The sequence below is a fragment of the Parasteatoda tepidariorum genome, unplaced genomic scaffold (assembly GCF_043381705.1).
Source record: "Parasteatoda tepidariorum isolate YZ-2023 unplaced genomic scaffold, CAS_Ptep_4.0 HiC_scaffold_57485, whole genome shotgun sequence".
Lineage (NCBI taxonomy): Eukaryota > Metazoa > Arthropoda > Arachnida > Araneae > Theridiidae > Parasteatoda > Parasteatoda tepidariorum.
This window is the reverse complement of record NW_027261827.1, coordinates 514,553-531,964: the sequence shown is the minus strand read 5'-3', so window position 1 is coordinate 531,964 and position 17,412 is coordinate 514,553. Positions and strand designations below refer to the sequence as shown.

The window sequence follows — 17,412 nt, the reverse complement described above, 5'->3', positions numbered from 1 at the left end:
GACACGGTATTTAATCAACTTCACTTTAAATATCATTCTAACTTATGTGGAGAAAGGTAGCTCGATTTTAACACGCTATTTTCCTTATAAATGATCAGCTGGCACTGACGTCATAGATCACATGAGTGGGTATCTGCGATCTTCTTCCTGAAGTGCAAGTACCCAACTATTTGTTAAAAAAATTAAAATTTTTATATTGCCTTTAAAATTTGGTCAATGTTAAGACAGCTTAAGCCCAAGGTAGATATCCTGCAGAAAAAAAAATTCTGACAAAAGCAGATTTTGATAAACACTTGATAAATCTAAGCATTTTTTTTAAAAATTCCGAATGCTAAAACTGTATTGTGCGCCCTATTAAGGAAGTCGTTAATTTTACAAAAAAAAACAAACTTACTAAAATTTTATCAAGCTTCCAGAAATTTTAATTCAGCCATCGTTATCCCATATTTGGAAATCGTTACCCCACCCACTAAATTAAGTTATGGTTAAATCAAAATTTAGCTACTTTTTAACCTATAAGCAAGGTCGAATTTGACCTCCAAATCTTAAAGTATAAACATTTTTATTATGCTTTGGAGCACCCCCGAAAACTAAGTTACAACCAAATTAAGTAAAAAAAAAAAGTCTGATTTTTTTTATTCCAAAACAAAACAAAAAATCGTTAACCTTTCCACCAAAAAAAAATGACCAAAAAGAGTTTAGCTTATTTTTTACCTAGAAAACACGATTGAATTTTTCCTCTAAATAATAACCCTTTGTGCCGACCGGCTTTTGTAGGGGGCAGGGAACTGTCCTTGCATCAGAAAGGTTCTGGGTTCGTATCCCGGGCAAGGCATGGATGTTTCTTTCTCCTTATCTGTGTTCTATGTCCTTTCTCCTTTGTGTGTGAATGTGACCCGCCTTATAAATATAGTGTGATGTGGGCGACGCTGCTACACCGCCGTGGCTTCGCCACAGGTGCCCACTGGGTAATGAAAAGAGAGTTAGCAGTTCTGGCACTTTCTGTGGCCAATGGACAATAATTCCAAGTGCCCGCCATAAAAAAATAACCCTTTGTTTTTTAATAGTTATTCAATCTGCTAAAAAATATGGGAATTATTTAAGCATATTTTTAACAAAAAGTCTATGAATTAGAATTTTCCCTGCAAACTTCCAGATTTTAATAGAAAATCATTAACCCCCACCAAATTTTTTGTATATCAGATAAAAATTTAAAAAAAAAACTCGAATCAAAGTGTAAAGAAAATTTATCCATCTCTTTTGAGTTCCTTCTCTTTCTCCTGAATTTTCGAACTTGTGTGCTTTGAAATACTTATTATAATGTTTGATTTCTCATTGTTTTCTTTGCAATTTTAGGTAGCGGCCTTTATTTTTAAGAGAGAAGAGAAAGCTACCAATAGCAACTAAAATTCGACTGTTTGCTACTAAGTTCGAGGTAAGACTACTATTTTTACAATAAATTGCTAAAAATTGACAATTTTCAGAAAAATGGCAACTTTGTAAAGAGATTAATTTAAAAACTTATTGTTGTCAAACTAGTAAGTTGCGCTGTATCCAATTATCAAATTTGTATAAAAATAACAGATTTCGAAAAATCATGCCGTAATGAATCATGAAAAGCATTAATAATGCTCCGAAGCAGATATGAATTTGTATTAAAAGGGTCGAGAGCAATATTAAAAGGTGATAATTCAATTTCTTAATCGCGTGTCGTAATAATATCATATATCAGAATCTTACATTTAAAAAAGAAAACGTAGAAAATGGACTAAAAATTATCAGTTAACAGCGTCGATTCATTAGTGAATGTCGTAAGTTAAATGCGTCAGAATGTGCTCATTCTATAATTCGAAATTCAGGTGTCATACGTCATCTCAAATTAAAAATATAGGAATGTGAAAAACTACGAGGAATTCGTCAGAAAGCGACATAGATTCATGATTGAATAGTCGCTAATTATGCCTGTCAATATGTGATTACTTTATAATTCGAAATTCTAAGTAGTACTGTAATATGTTTAAAATAGTGGAGTTTCAAAGAACATGTTTAGAAAAAAAATATATTGAAGCAATGTAGATGTAAGTTCGAAAGTTGATTTTCACACTTCAAAATGTGATTACTCAAATTCTAAATTTGCTTCTCGTAATAATATCATATCAAAACATCGGAAATGAAACTAACTTTTGCAGAAATGGCCAAATCGCTGCTTAGGAAATTGGAAACGTCGGCAAAAGGAAATTGAAAAAAGTAGAAAACGATGGAATAAGTACGTTGTGAATTTAAAAAAAAAAAGTGATTACTTGAATGCGATATTTTGACCTTAAACCTATTTTTGGAAATGGCCAAAAATAAGTACGGAATAATGATGTGGTTTTGAAATGTAACTGCACCGTATTGGGAGTATAAAAAATAGATAAATCAAATTCAAAATTCACGTATCATAACATTCAAAATGGTATTTCATAAACCTCATTGAAATGACCAAAAAGGGATAGAAAATCCGTATGGATTTCCACGGAGTCTGTGTGAATAGACTGTTTATTTTTTTATATTATGAACGTATATACAGTCCCTAGCCAAATTATTAGACGCACTGTAAGGGTCTATGTAAAATTATAATTATCAGAGGTGATGTTATACATTGTTTTTACGCTGATGTAACCGATTTGCACTTGTTTACTCTCTTATATCAATTGGTTGTTAACATCGTAATGCAATACGTTAAAAATAAATACAATTAGGAAGTATATAAAATAATCTCCCGAATAAAAATCCCTTACATTTATGTTTAAATACAAAAGTATTGCCTATAAACTCATGGAAAACGTGCATTATTAAAAAAACTACAGTGCGTATAATAATTTCGTCTATTTATTATAATATACTATTATAATACCTGATATAAAATAAATATTCTATATATATCTAATATATCTTCTAATTTATCCAATCGTCGATATTATATATCGTCATGTGATATACATGTGATATTATATATCGTCTAATTTAACCCATTGATACACGAGCGTAAACAAGTGCAAACCGGTTTCATTCGCGTAAAAACAATAAAACTGTTTAGTATCACCTGATAATTAAGATTTTACATAGAATCTCTTAGTGTGTCGAATAATTTGGCCAGGGGCTATATAAAGTGAGGGTGATCATCCTATTCAATCCATGGTCGTAAATCACTCAGAGCACGAAACATGCTGTAACACGAAATGATTGACAGAGAGAGAAATGGAATGAAAAGAAAGTGATAAAATGACGATAAATTATTTTATTCAACAAAATGAAATCAAACATCCTCACAAGATCTGCTCTAATTTGCGGTCGACAACATTAACGCAGGCAGCCCAATTTCAGACCGTCGTACATTGATGAAAACGCCATGCATTATGGTGTCAGCAGCTACGGATGTCCGGTAAGCACTTTCCTAAATCAGACATCATAGGGCCAAGATAGTCTGGTTGGTAAGGCACTGGGCCCTTATTCAAGAGGTCATGGGTTCGATCCCCGCCGACCGAAGACTCCCCGTGTAGTAAATGGTAACTGATGCTCGTTAAATCTGTCGAGTCGCAAAGTCCTCCATGCTCCCATAGCACATTAATATCTCTGCGGGTACTGACTGATGGAGGAGTTTCCTTGTCTTCTGAATTGGTTCAATTTTACAAGGCTACTGAGTTGAACATTAGTAATCATAAACCCAAAATTATGTCGGCTGTTCAACGGCGGATATGCATATATATAAAAATCATACATTTTTTAGAACTCTTAACCACAATCAAATTTCGCCAATTTACAATAGCGCCTATCTTTCACTCTATCTCCGACAGTTTCGTGCAAGGTGATTCTTTAATTTCATTGTCATCGTCTTCCTAAGTTTTGATTTTGTAATATTAAAAAATTATGTGCGATGCTAAAAAAGGAAACAAATAATAATAACTAATAAAAATCACATTGGAAACAATTGATCAGATAGTCCCCCTCATCTTTATTAAATAAGATATTTAATCGGTTAAAACAAAAAGAAACTTTTATTTGAAATTATAGTTTCTTAGGGGACTTATTCTATTTAGAAATGAATTGAATGAATTTTCTTTCCTAATTTAAATAGTATACCATGGAATGGTAACTTTTAGTATGCAGAGCCATGAAAGGTTAGGGAAAGTCTGAACAGGGCTCCATGCGGCTTCACGCTGGTGATATTAAAAAAAATAATAATTAGATGTAATTCTTTTAAAATTGTGCAGTATTGATAATTCAAAAGTTTTTAGTTTTGTGTAGAATTTACTTACTATTCAAATGACCATTAACTTCGTTCGAGAGTTACGACATATGTGTTACGACATTCTCTGATGGGTCGAGATTTACCCTAACGAAACGGGAAAAAAAACTTTTTCTCGTAGATTTAACATGGAGTGATTAAATGTTTTTATTTATCGAAATTTCACAATTTCATTTCGAGTGCATGTTCTTTTCCTTTCAAAACTATTCTAAACCGTTCAAATTATCTTTCATACACAAATACAATGTCAAACAAAATATTTATACTGTGAAGTAATTAGATTTTAAAAATTATGATAGCTATACTACGTAAGTTATTCATGTTATTTCTTGCCGAATAAATCGTTAATTTTTTGAGAAAATGTTAGTTTCTTAAAGAAATTATTCTTAAGAGAAAATTTGTCAAACAAACCAAAAATGAATGATATTTTTATTTAAATAGCTTAATTAGTGCATAAAAAATTTGCTGTTCTTTGACGTAGTTTCATGTCTATTGTGCTGGGAAAAGATAAAAGGGGCATAACATAAATATTGATACCATAGCGACAAGAAAAATTCTGAAATGGCTGCAGTTTATTGCTTTTCCAATTGTAACTAACCCAATTCATGATTTTTTTATTATCAATTTATCTCGATTTATCTATTTATACTCTTAATTAAAATGCTATACTAGTTTTATTTTTAATACATCTTTAATTCAAACATCGCTTGAATATTTAAAAATTAAAATACCAAATAAACACTCAGAAACCTAAAAGTTTCCAACCCAGAAGAAGAAAAAGATATTGTGATGAAGCGTCGCCAAGTGTGATAACCATTCCATTGTCTTTGCAACCCAGCTTCTTTATACAATTTTGAAACCAACGCTCTAAGAATTCGATAGCAGGAAGTCTAGTTTTATGATAACGATGAAATAGTATTCTCAAGTCTAGAGAAAAAAAGTTTTATAAATCAAAATTAGATGATCAGAAAATAAGATATAGTATTTAAAAAAGTTTTTAGATGGTTTTTGTGATTGGGGCCCTTGTTGAGGGGGTCGATATGCGGACTGTATTTGCGAATGATTAAGAACTACGATATAACTATTTAACAATTTATTAACGAAACGATGAATGACGCCATTTGAAGACGTCCGACGATATCAAAACAAAAAACAACAAGAGCTCTTCTTTTCGCCAAATGAAAAGATCAACGAAGCCAAAGCCGAGAGAGGCGCCAACAGCCATTAAATGCAATTTTTTTTTTTAATCGACGCAAATGTTTTGCATATAAAACACGAAAATATAATGATTATTCATAAAATTTGTAGGGCAGAAGAAAAAATTACAAATTCGAGAATATGTTTTCTTTTAAAAAATTAAAGGGGAAAATCTTAAATTCTAAGTGATTCTATCCTATGGATACCGCAGAAGGATAATAATTTTTGTAAAAAGTTTTTGTTAGTACTGACTTCACTTAGCTCGGTTTTTCACTCAAGTGTTGATTTTATTTTATTTTAAATTTTCGTACGGTGTCTTAATTTTATGTTTTGGCTTACTTTTTTTTACAATTAATCTAAAAAGTAATTTGATAACTACAATTAGTTTAAATGAGAATGGTAAAAACTACTTTTTCATTTATTAGACTATTCATATTTTTATGAAGTATTTGTATTCATTTAAAAATTCATATTTAAGGTAATCAATTTTGAAACTAACGTGAATTAGTTTTGCGTAGGAAAATGTCAATTAAAATATTGTTATTTAAGAAAACAAAACTATTTTCATAATTTGCCAAATTTATGAAAAACGTTTATTTTTTTTAATACAATTTTTATTAAATCACATTCGAGTCTGTAATTAGAAATTTTGCAATAGAAATTTTGATCACTTTCCAACTAGCCAGTGCACTCAAATCTCTTTCTGCAACGCTGTGATTGGGGGCAATGAATATTTCATTGGTATCGTTATAGCTACAAGAAGACTTTCATCAAGGAATAAAATATTTTGTTAGTACAAATTTTGGATCACCTTTATAATTTAGTACTACTAATAACTTAGTAAATAGCATAGATACCGTAATTTCAACTGCAGCTCTGTGTCTGAGAACAATGTGTTACTTTTTAATTAATTATTGTTTTTTAAATAAAGCGCATGAAATTAACGGCGATATTATCACTACTTTATTTATCAAAATTTAAGTTGAAACTCAAAGAGATTTAGACCTAAAACTAAAATAAATTGGGAATTTGGAATTTTTTTTAAAAAAAACTGACTTTTTAAAAAAAAAACTTTTTTTGAAAAATGTTTTCATTTTTGTCTTACTAAAATGGGTATTAAGTCTTAACTAACATAGAGCAGCCTCATCATTTATAGTAAGAACTGTCAGGAAACTCTCCTTCCCCCTGACGTCTTCCGAAAATGCTGAACCCTTCATTTTTTGTTTTAGGACTCAGAAAAATAAAAAATTTTCCTATTAAAAGCGTAGTTTTAATAAATTCCTGGAACCTGGTTTAATAGTTCTGCCACCACCTCTTGCAAAAACACAAGGGAATCTACCTTCAGGCGTGTTAGTAGGTATGGTTCAATCAGATGATCCTGTACGATTCCACCAAACATTTAGCCAGAAACGTTGCTGAGACGAACGTGATTGCGTACGGGTTTTCAGTTGCCCACACATGATAGTTGTAGATATCCGAAATACTCTCGCGTGTGAATACGCATTCGTCAGTGAACAACACGTGCACTAAAATCCGGCCTTACAGCCATCTGTTGGAGAAACCACTTGGTAAAACTGACCCGTGCCTGATAATCCGATGGTTCCATGCCCCTACACTATCTGCGCATGGAAGGGATGCATTCCTTTATCTTGCAGCATTCGCCGCACAGTGTAACGGGAAACGAAAACTGCTTGAAACAGTGCTAGATTCAGGCCCTCTCGCTGATACGATGCACAATTTCGTCCATTACAAGTGGCATTCTTTACACACCTGCCACAATTAATTAATTAACGCAGACGATATATAAAGTTACGAAATCAGACTCAAAAGCGTACTTTCACTAAATAAATATACCTTTTTTTCCCGACAGATTTGGATTTCTGACCCTCCAAATGTAAGGAGTAGCAGCAAACTGAAAAATATGGTTCTTAAAGTTTGGTCCTAGTTAATATTTTTTTTTTTTTTTTTTTTTTTTTTTTTTTTTTTTTTTTTTTTTTTTTTTTTNTTGTACACAATTTAAAAATTCATTTATCAGAAGATAATTTCATGCAAAAATGACTTTTAATAATTATTTATTATGTTTTATTTACTTTACTGATAAAAAAAAATTAGAATTGTATGGTGTACTACTTTTTGCCTCATTTCAAAGAATGTCACTTTACTTTGATGAAACCAATTAAAGGAAGGAACTGTTTTTAAAAAATAAATAAAAAGCAGCACCTATACGCTAATAAGTTATGTATGAAATGATAGCTAAGCTTTTCGCACACATCTTGCCCCGAAGTAGCCTGTGACATCATATGGTAGTGGCGCTATGATCGCATTTATGTAACGGTACCTCATTTGCTCCCCCAAAGATTGTTGCATAAAGTTTTAAAGCATCTTAGCATAGCACAATCTTTTGTCTCTTTTTTTGACGTTTTTTTTTTTGTTTACCTATCTTTAGTATCGCCAGTCTTCATCGTCTAGACGATGCAACACGATGGCGAGGAGTTGAAACAAACAAAGCGGGCCAGTCACAGGTTACTTGTTTTTTATTTTATTTTTGTAATATAACCGATTTTGAACAACCGGCCCAATTCTGGGTTTACGACTACATAGGTTCAACTCAGTATCCTTGTAATTTTGATCCCAATCAAGAAGAAAAGGGAGCTCCTGAATCAATACTCCCAGATGTATTAATTTTTCAAGGGAACTTGAAGGACTTTGTGACCCCGACATATCACCATTCGCTACACGCGGAGTCTTCGGCCGACCTGTGATTGAGCGACGAACTCTTGAACACGTAAGGATCTCTGGGTTTCGAGAAATATGGTATTCATTTTACGGAAATAATTCACAGAAAGAGAGAGAGAGTGGGGGAGCAGTGATTCGCCAACCTGATCAAGACCACAAAAGGGAAACAATGCGAGGTTAAGACCATTATTAGCGATTTCTAGTCAAAAGCTGGCTCCGTGAAATCGGCACAACTGTCAGAAAAATCTATTTTACGTGTAACAGTCTACTAGAAACTTAATACAGGTGTCCCGTATACCAGGAGTCCTGCAGCCTGCGTCCCGTTTACAGTGAACCACAAAATACTATCTAGCATGGTTCAGAAAACACCTCTGTCTTTGACAGAAGATGATTGGGAGTGGATTTTCGAAAGCGATGAGTATAGATTCAATCTGGACAACGACTCGAGACTTACTCTCATCTAGATTAGCCCTTTAACTTTGTCGAAAAGGACCACTATGATAAGTCCTATGATTACACCTTATAAGTATTGGTAATTAAGGGAAAAAAAGGATTTTTTTAAAATAATTTATTTTAAATTTTTTGTTTAAATGGGCGCATAAAATTCATTTCATTGTAGTTTAAAAATCATAAATTTTCTTTCTGTCAAAAATATAAATTATTGTATTGTGGGGTTTAATGAAAAAAAATATTTTTCTAGATTTTTGGACAAAATCTCATCACAGCATACAAAGATGCATATTTATTTATCATCTATACACCAGTTATGCAAATATTGTAAATAGTTTGTCTATATTGTCATGAACTTTATTCAGGATTAATAAGTTGACCTGTTTAATTTTAGTAGCTCTTTCCCTTAACTAGTTTATAAAGTTTAGTCTTTTGTTTATGATCATCATTGCTTTTGTTTATTTACTAATAATAATGCAGCTTGGAATATTTTTTTTTGAATTTTATAAATTACTGTTACTCATAGTTCTTGTTATCTTTTATTGGCTTTTTTTACACCCTTTCATAATTTAATTGCATTAAGTAGTATAATTCTGTCTTGTATTTCAGCTTATGAAATCTTAGGCAATCCATTAAAGCGACAGTCTTATGACAGCGTAGACCTGAATTTGATGACTCTGTACCTTCTGTCAATAACTTTTCCAAAGAAAACTTTTTTGAAGTGTTTAGACCAGTGTTTGAAGCAAACTCCAGGTATTTGAAAATTGTGGAATTATTTTAGCATTTTTACTTCTTGCATGAAACTATAAATAACCACCTAGAAATTATAAATAGCCAACATAAAATATGTACTCTTTAATGTTTACTATTTCTTAAACTATGTTATGAGAATCTGCATGCTGGAAGTTATTATAATGGAGTCCTTCCTTAGTTGTTTGCATACTTTATGATTTATTACTCTAACTTACACTTGCTGTATTAACTGTATCAATTATTTATGCTTTATAAATTAAGTTCAGCATTCAAAATCACATTCTAATGATGGTCTATTTAGGACCACTATACAGTCTTCAGTGACTAATGGGATCAGTAAGTAACAGGTTGGCCACCCACCTGGAATTATCAGGAAATCTTTTTATTCGGGAAAAGTCAGGGAGTTTTTAAAGAAAAGCTAGAAGTTTTCTTTAAATTATTTTACCATCCAATACATTCATTTTTTTAGATGGAAATTTATCACCAAACAGTTGAAATATAATCGACTAAGCAATACTTTGCTTGCGTTTAAATTTGCTCCATTATAACCCTGTTAAACTTGAATGCCACTTGTAACTCTCTCATGGTTGCTAAAAACCTTTGACCTCTCATGGTTGAATGGAAAAAACCTTCGACCTATTTGGAGACTGCAGTTTAGGAAAGGCAAAGATTGTTCTGAAGGTGGAAGAAGAGGATTACTTTTTTTTATATAAAAGTCATGAGTTTTTTTATTTATTTATTTGTTCTATGCTGTGGGCTGAATCTATAGTATGTTCTGATTCTTTGGGGGTATTTTTTTTTCGTTTGACAAAATTATTCAAAATGTTTTAATATTTTTCAATTTATAAAATTCTCCAAAAATTAGTTGGTTATAATTTAATAATAGATTTTTTATTGCACCCTTTCTGAAAGCTTTTGCACTCCCATCCAATGAAATCGGTGAATTATTTTTTCTCAGCAAAGCCATCAGTTTCTTAAAAACAGCAATGTTTGTCAACAAATTGTTACAATTATTCCAGGGATGCTTATTTTTTCGATTTTTATTTTAACCTTTTATATTTTTTTAAAAGAACGGTTCTTTTACAAACTAATTTGACATTTAATTTTACTGTTTTTTTCGTGGTTTTTTTTTTGGTAAATATTTGATTTTCGACTCAAAATTTGAATTTTGTAGCAATCACTACAAAAGTTTCTAAACGTTGCTTGCATTCTAGCGATGGATGATATTTCAGAAACTGTTTCTTCTTTTATCCTAAAAAGTTATCGAAAACAAAGAAAATATGGGAAACATGTTAAATGATATATAATTATAAAATATAATAGAATTTTATTCAAATGTGTTTATTAATAAGAAGGAAAATGAAACTTATATTATTTATTTATTTTTGTTCTGTACTGTACAGGTTTTTAGTTTTGCAATTCCAAGTTAAATCAACCAGATGACAAAAATTTTAAACTTAATGTTTTTTAAGCAACAAGGTATCATTTTCAAGATTAAAAACTGGAGATTTAGAAATAATGACTTTTAACTTAATGTCAGTTTTCCATAATTTATAGGCAAAGTTGTAAAATGAAAGGTTACATCATTTGAAATTTTCATCTGTGGTCAGTAAATATCTAACAAGTTCCGTTTTTTTTTAATTACACTAATAATAGGAAATTAAAATAATAATAATAATAATAAAGTAAACTGTAACAAAACATGTTATCTTGCACCTATGTGTAGAAACAAGTCACATTTTTATTTTTTGGGACTGTTATAAGTTTAGCATTGACTGTATAACTAAATTCATTTGTTAAATTTGACATTGAGTAAGAATTTACAACTTTAAATCAACGTAACTCATTATTGTAAGAACATGAATTTGATTTGGTTTAAAATTGAACTGTATACGTTAAAGTATGTAGTTTTTATAACAATTACATCTATTACACTTACATCTATTATACTTTTTGATTGAAGGATCAGTGTTTGCTTTTCCAATTCGCAAAAAACTAATTTATTAAATAATGAGCCTACACGCATTAGCAAACAATAATACATGCCCTATACAATTTTTAGTAGTTATTGGGCCTGTAGTTGGCAAATCAATCTGGAGGGCATTCAGTTAATTATATTCTATTAAAAGGATATAGTAAGCAAAGATTATATATAATAAAGAGATAATCGTTTGAAAAAGAAATAAAAATTTATTCTGGAATCAATTATAAATTTTTCAAAAATTTGGCGCATATCTAATCCTACAACCAGGACAAATGTTCTTTCTTGTTGCCACTAACTACAAGTAAAAGGTATATCGATTTATATTGTTGGCTTTGAAACTTCAAATACAATAGATTGAAAGAACTGTACAAAACAATTATTTAATTAATGACTCTTACGATTATTAGCATTTTTTCTGTCGAAAAATCCTTTTTTTTTCTTTCAATGTACCTAAATCGATTAATCGAAAAATTATTTTATTATCGATTGCATAAATAAGAGTTCTACTTACATTGTTGTTAATATACATACCACAATTAAAATAAGTGATTTTTCAACTAACTTTTACATGATGGAAAATGTTATAAAACACATAGATTCCAAAAGGAAATAGAGGACAATTTTAATTAAAGAAGCTATTTATCGAAAAATAATGTCTATATTAAGATGTAATATGATATAATTAAGATATAATGCCTCTCTTTCAACAACAGAAATTATTACCCATATCGGCATATGGAAATGTACCTAACAGCAAAAGAAATTCCACACTGTATGTCAGCTTCTTTTAACATGCCCACCTTTAATAACCAATCACATACATGCAGCGTGAGGAAAAGATAAACCGAAAAACAATACTTACGTTCAATGATTTATAATTTATTTTCAACATTCAGTTTATGTCTAAAAATAAATAATTAACTAAGCAAGGCAATCAACAGTCCCCCTTTTCCAAAACACATTAAAAATTTAAACAATCTCTTATGCTGCCTGTCTATGGAAAGAACTCCCCTCGCCATTTGTATGGAGCTAAAGTTGTGACGAGGTTTAAGTATTTCAATTAGGAGTGTTGGATCAATATTTCAGACAGGTTTGAAGAGAGAAAATGAATCGGGAGAAAAAAGCACCCTCCTGTGATAAACTATGTCTGCTATTTTCTGGCTTCCATTATTACTATACTATTTTTTGGTTTCCTGCTATTTTCTTTTTATTGCACTATTAACTGGGGTATAACTGGGTGATATCTATGGGAACGATGAATAAGCGTTATGTGATGTCATGTATAGTTGAGACATGTTTTTTGTTGCTTTGTTATAGTGACAAACTTGGTACAGGAAGTATAATTATATAGATATATGAAAGTATAGAAGCATAATTGTATAGATATAGATATACAATCAAAACCTATATATAAAGATAATCGAAATCTATATATCTATATAATTACATATTTATACTTGTATTTTGTATTCATATTTATTATTATTTATGTATTTATACTTATGTATGTATTGTCTGCAAAAAAAAAAAATATATCACGTTGAATAACTTTCGTTCTAATGATCGGATTTCTACAAACTAAGCGTCAATCTTAATGGTTCCTGGGGGTGATCTCAAATATGGAAATTATTTAGTGCTAACTATTAAGTTACGAAATCGGACATGAAAACGTACTTTCTCTGAATAAATATGTTTTTTTTTAAACATCTTTGGATTCCTAACCTTCAAAATATAGGGGTTAGCCGCAATCTGGGAAAAATTGTCGCAGTAGTTAGGTCAGGAGAGCGATTCTAAGTTTGAACACCTTAATAATTTTACTTTTTACGTTTTTAGTAATATTTTTAAAACTCATTAAGCAATTCGAAAAAAAATTGCACCTACTTATAAAACCCATTTACCCAAAGATAATTTTATGCAAAAAATATTTTTAAATAATTTATTATTTTTTATTTAATTTAATTGTGGATGAAAAAATTTTGAATTGTGAGGTATAAAATTTTTATACGATTAAGTATTAATCTACGAATTTTTTGTTGCAAAATTTAAAGTTCAACAGTTTTTATTTGATAGAAGCAGAGAAAAATTAAAATTAATCATTTTTAAAAAAATAATTTGGCAAGAATGAAAAAATATTTAAATCGGGCGATTAATATTTAAATGTGGTTAACTTACGAGGAAGTAGACTTAAACGCTCATAGAGTAAAATTTTATTCATAGTTTTTTTCGCTAATAACAGATTGCTAATAATTTTTTTTTAAAATATAAAATACGATATTTCTTTTTTTGTCGTTTAAAAATCTATTTGTAATTTCATAAAGAGCTTTGAGTGAAACATTTTATTGAGTCAAAATATTTTATTTAACGAAAAGTATTTTTATAAAAGCATGTTTCTGATAGAATGCGATTATGCATCAGCTCTTTTTAATTTTATTTTTTAGCTTGTTCCTTCAATAACAACGTATGCATAGATTTGGATTAATATGTTTATTAATTTCTACATTATATGTTTTATAATTATTGATACGAATGCGTAGTCATCGTTTTTAAGTATCTTAAAATTAAAATTTGTTAACTACCCGTCTGCTCATGTTTCACAGAATTATTTTACCAACTACTTAATTAAATTTTTACATTTCTCCAAATCTTATTATTCTCGTAATCTATTACGCTACCACGTATATTATTTGTCATTAGTATACTAATCAATTGTATTAGTACTTTACATTTGGCTTTCCTTTATAGTAAAATACCTTTTTAAATTATTGTCAAGTTTTTTTAGAAGAAAACTTAGAATAATTGTTAGCTAGTTAAAAATTAAATCTTATCAAGAAATTAAAAATATTCTGCAAATCAAATTTATTCGATTCAGACTGTCTATTTACTAAGCATACTATTTTATTTGAAAAATGAAGCTAAAATATGAAGATTGTCTTTTTTATGGTTTCTTATTTATTTGAGTAACGAAACGCTAATGCCTATGGGTGCACAGCAAAAAATATAACATTTTGTTTCGTTTTTTAAATGAACAAAAAATTACGGACATACAATTTTATTTTGACGTTCAAAGTTATTCTTCTCATTTAACTATAAGAAAGTTGTCCTTTTAAAAAGTATAATGTTGAAAAAATTTGCTTAAAAAGTTGTAAATATTATTTTTCAACTTTAGCACAATTCAAAAAAATATTGCATACCAGGAAAATGTACGATATGCCTTATTCGTCATCGATTCAAAAACCGTGCTATTTTTTAGAATCATCATCTCATGCCATTCGACTTTGAAATTTCAAATATAAAATGCAAAAATTAATACAAGAATGCGTATGCTGGCTTTAACTAATAATAAAAAAAGGACAAAAGAAATTATCTCATGAGAGGAATGTCAAAGTTAAAAAAGTATTGAAAAAACAATTGTTCTCTTGTTTAATTAAGGGTATTTTAAACCTACATTTTCCTTTCTTTTAATTTTATAAATTATACTTTTTAATAACTAATGAAATGAGTGCGTAAATAACATCCATTCTTTTACTACAAACCAAGTTTACTTAGTATCATTCGCAAATCTTATGAAGTGCAAATTATAGGGCCCCCATATTGGGTAGTAGGATAGTTTATGTATGATTAATAGTTTTAAGAGTGGACTCATATAAGTAATTAGCTAATTTCTTTAAGAATTCTAAATTTAAAAATTGCTTGTTATTTCACAAATGTTACATCTAAAATTTCGAAACCCGACAATTCGTGACCACAAATTTTCAAGTTTTCGAAATTAAATATTGAATGTTGTGGTTTTGTATATTGTTGGACATTTACTATGGAATGTTGTTACTGGAATGTTGTAACATTTCAATTTTATCGAAAAGAAAAATCTTGAATTTTACAAAAACTGCGATTTTGCATCAAAATCGAAATTTTTTTCGGATCCTCCAAATTTTTTGCTGGATTTTATTTTTTTTCTTTATCTTACTTAAGAGACTCGTACTGAGGTGTAAAAGTAATTAGTCCTACAACTCTTCATCAATTTATAGTTATTTATGTAAATTTGGTTTTAGTTCAAAATTTTCATACAAATGACGTTAAAACAGTTTTAAAAAAATGTCAGATAGGGAGTTCAACGTTCAGATTCCAAAATCTTGGAAAATCTTAAATGATTTATTAATAGATTCAAATTTTACTTTTAAAGGAGAGTAAAAAATTCAAAAAAAAACAATCTGTTTTCTTAGCCCAGAAAGCAGCCTCAAAAATTCTCAACTTGGTGCGTTGCAACGGAGAAACACGTTTCGCAGTCTTGTCATTCATTTAATTTCTTTAAGGTTGTTTTTAATTGTTTCACCTTATGGCAAGGTAATTTGGCATTTTTTATTGCGACCCAATTTTTTCGACCACCCCCCCCCCCATTTCANTCAAGGGTCAGGATCCCAAATATGTAAAAAATATATATGTTTATTCAGAGAAAGTACGTTTTTGTGTCTGATTTCGTTGCTTGATTAATAGTTAGCTCTAATTAATGAGCATATTTAAAGTTACCCCCAGAACCATTAAGTTTGACACTTTGTTTGTGAAAATCCGATCATTAGAACGAAAGTTATTCAGGATGATATCTTTTTTTCCAGGCTGTTCAATCTGCATAATCTCCGATGATAAATACTCGGGTAATGTGCCCACTTAATAATGCTTACTTTTATTTTACAAGGACCAGAACGCATGCCACCTCAACGATCCTCACCTCATGATGAAGGGGTAAAAAGGGCCACTTGCACCCCGGCCACCTGAAACGACTGCGACTCCATAACAGTATACGGCTTTAGTCTTTGTCCTAAGGGGAGTTCATTAAATAGACAAACTATAAAGTTGTTGTCTCGTTTCTACCTGTTCCCGTGATCCTTCGCACAGTGCACACATTTGTTTTTTTAAAATGTAAGTGTCGTTAATTTTTCAATAAATTTTTATTAAATTTTGTGATTTGAAATGCCGATTACCACATTTGTTCTCTTATAATTTTCTTTGCAATTTCTACAGAACAAGTTGTGGCCTTTTTGTCCTGATATGGAAGAGCGATGACGTTGATTTAGGTCCATAATTCAGGTACGAATTTCATTCTCATGTTCCATGCTTAATTTTATGATTACCTGTTTCGATCAAAAATTAAATTCAAGTTTCACTTCTCAATAATGATTCAAAAACAATTCTTCTTTTTTCTAGTTGCAGCAACACTATTTATAGTTTCTTTTTTTTTTGACAAAAATAAAAGCAGTTGCAACCTGCTCCTTTTGCTGGCATTTTTCTTCTCAAAATTGTAGATTTCAAAGCACAAGGTACATATTTTCTTAAGCACAATCTTTTTCATTTTCATTAATTTAAAAAAAAAGCTTTTTTTTTTGTCCAAATAATTATTCAAAAAAAAAATCATTTATAAAACTGCGTTGCTTTTATAACAATTCTACCAGTGACACTTACAAGCAGAAAAATTTTCTGGCAATTTTTAAAATGTTTTAAATTTCAATAAAAATTACAGAAAATCGGTAACTTTCATTTGATCTCCAAAAAATTGGCCAACACAAGATTTCGTTGTTTTTTGACAAAATATTCAAAAGTTTGAATTTAATATCGAATTTAGAAAATCGATATCACAATAAATACTTCGTTATCTCTCCACAAAAAAGGTATAATAATATTTAAAAACTATAATAATTAATATATTAAAAGATATAATAATAATATTCAAAATCAATTTTAGCTCAACGAAAGAAATAAAAACAGAAATTTAAATTTTGCCTCCAAATTTAAGCCCAGCTCACGACATCGTTAACTCACATAACATATTCGCTTTCCCATTTGTCAAAAAAGTTTTGGATCGAAAAAATTTTAACTGAGCTAGAAAATTCTTTATTTTTACTTTCAAAAAATAGCCCGGGATAGGAAATTATTAACGCATATTAATTTGAATAAAATTTATGTTGTCCCATTCGCAAAATGATCTTACCTAACAAGAGCAAACTACAAAACT

The 17,412-nt window shown here is 29.9% G+C and overlaps 1 long non-coding RNA gene across 2 annotated transcripts in view; it reads left to right on the top strand.

The window, feature by feature from the left end:
- LOC139424883 (uncharacterized) overlaps positions 1 to 16,492 on the top strand; it is a 138,467-nt gene extending 121,975 nt beyond the window's left edge. Inside the window, exons 1-4 of one of the 2 annotated variants that reach the window (XR_011636003.1) lie at positions 1,351 to 1,435; positions 9,281 to 9,424; positions 16,099 to 16,322; positions 16,425 to 16,492. This is a non-coding gene — a long non-coding RNA (uncharacterized lncRNA). Of the gene's footprint in view, positions 1 to 1,350; positions 1,436 to 9,280; positions 9,425 to 16,098; positions 16,323 to 16,424 lie in introns of those variants that run through there. The other variant, XR_011636004.1, reaches the window with a different exon arrangement.
- Positions 16,493 to 17,412: the final 920 nt, after the last annotated feature.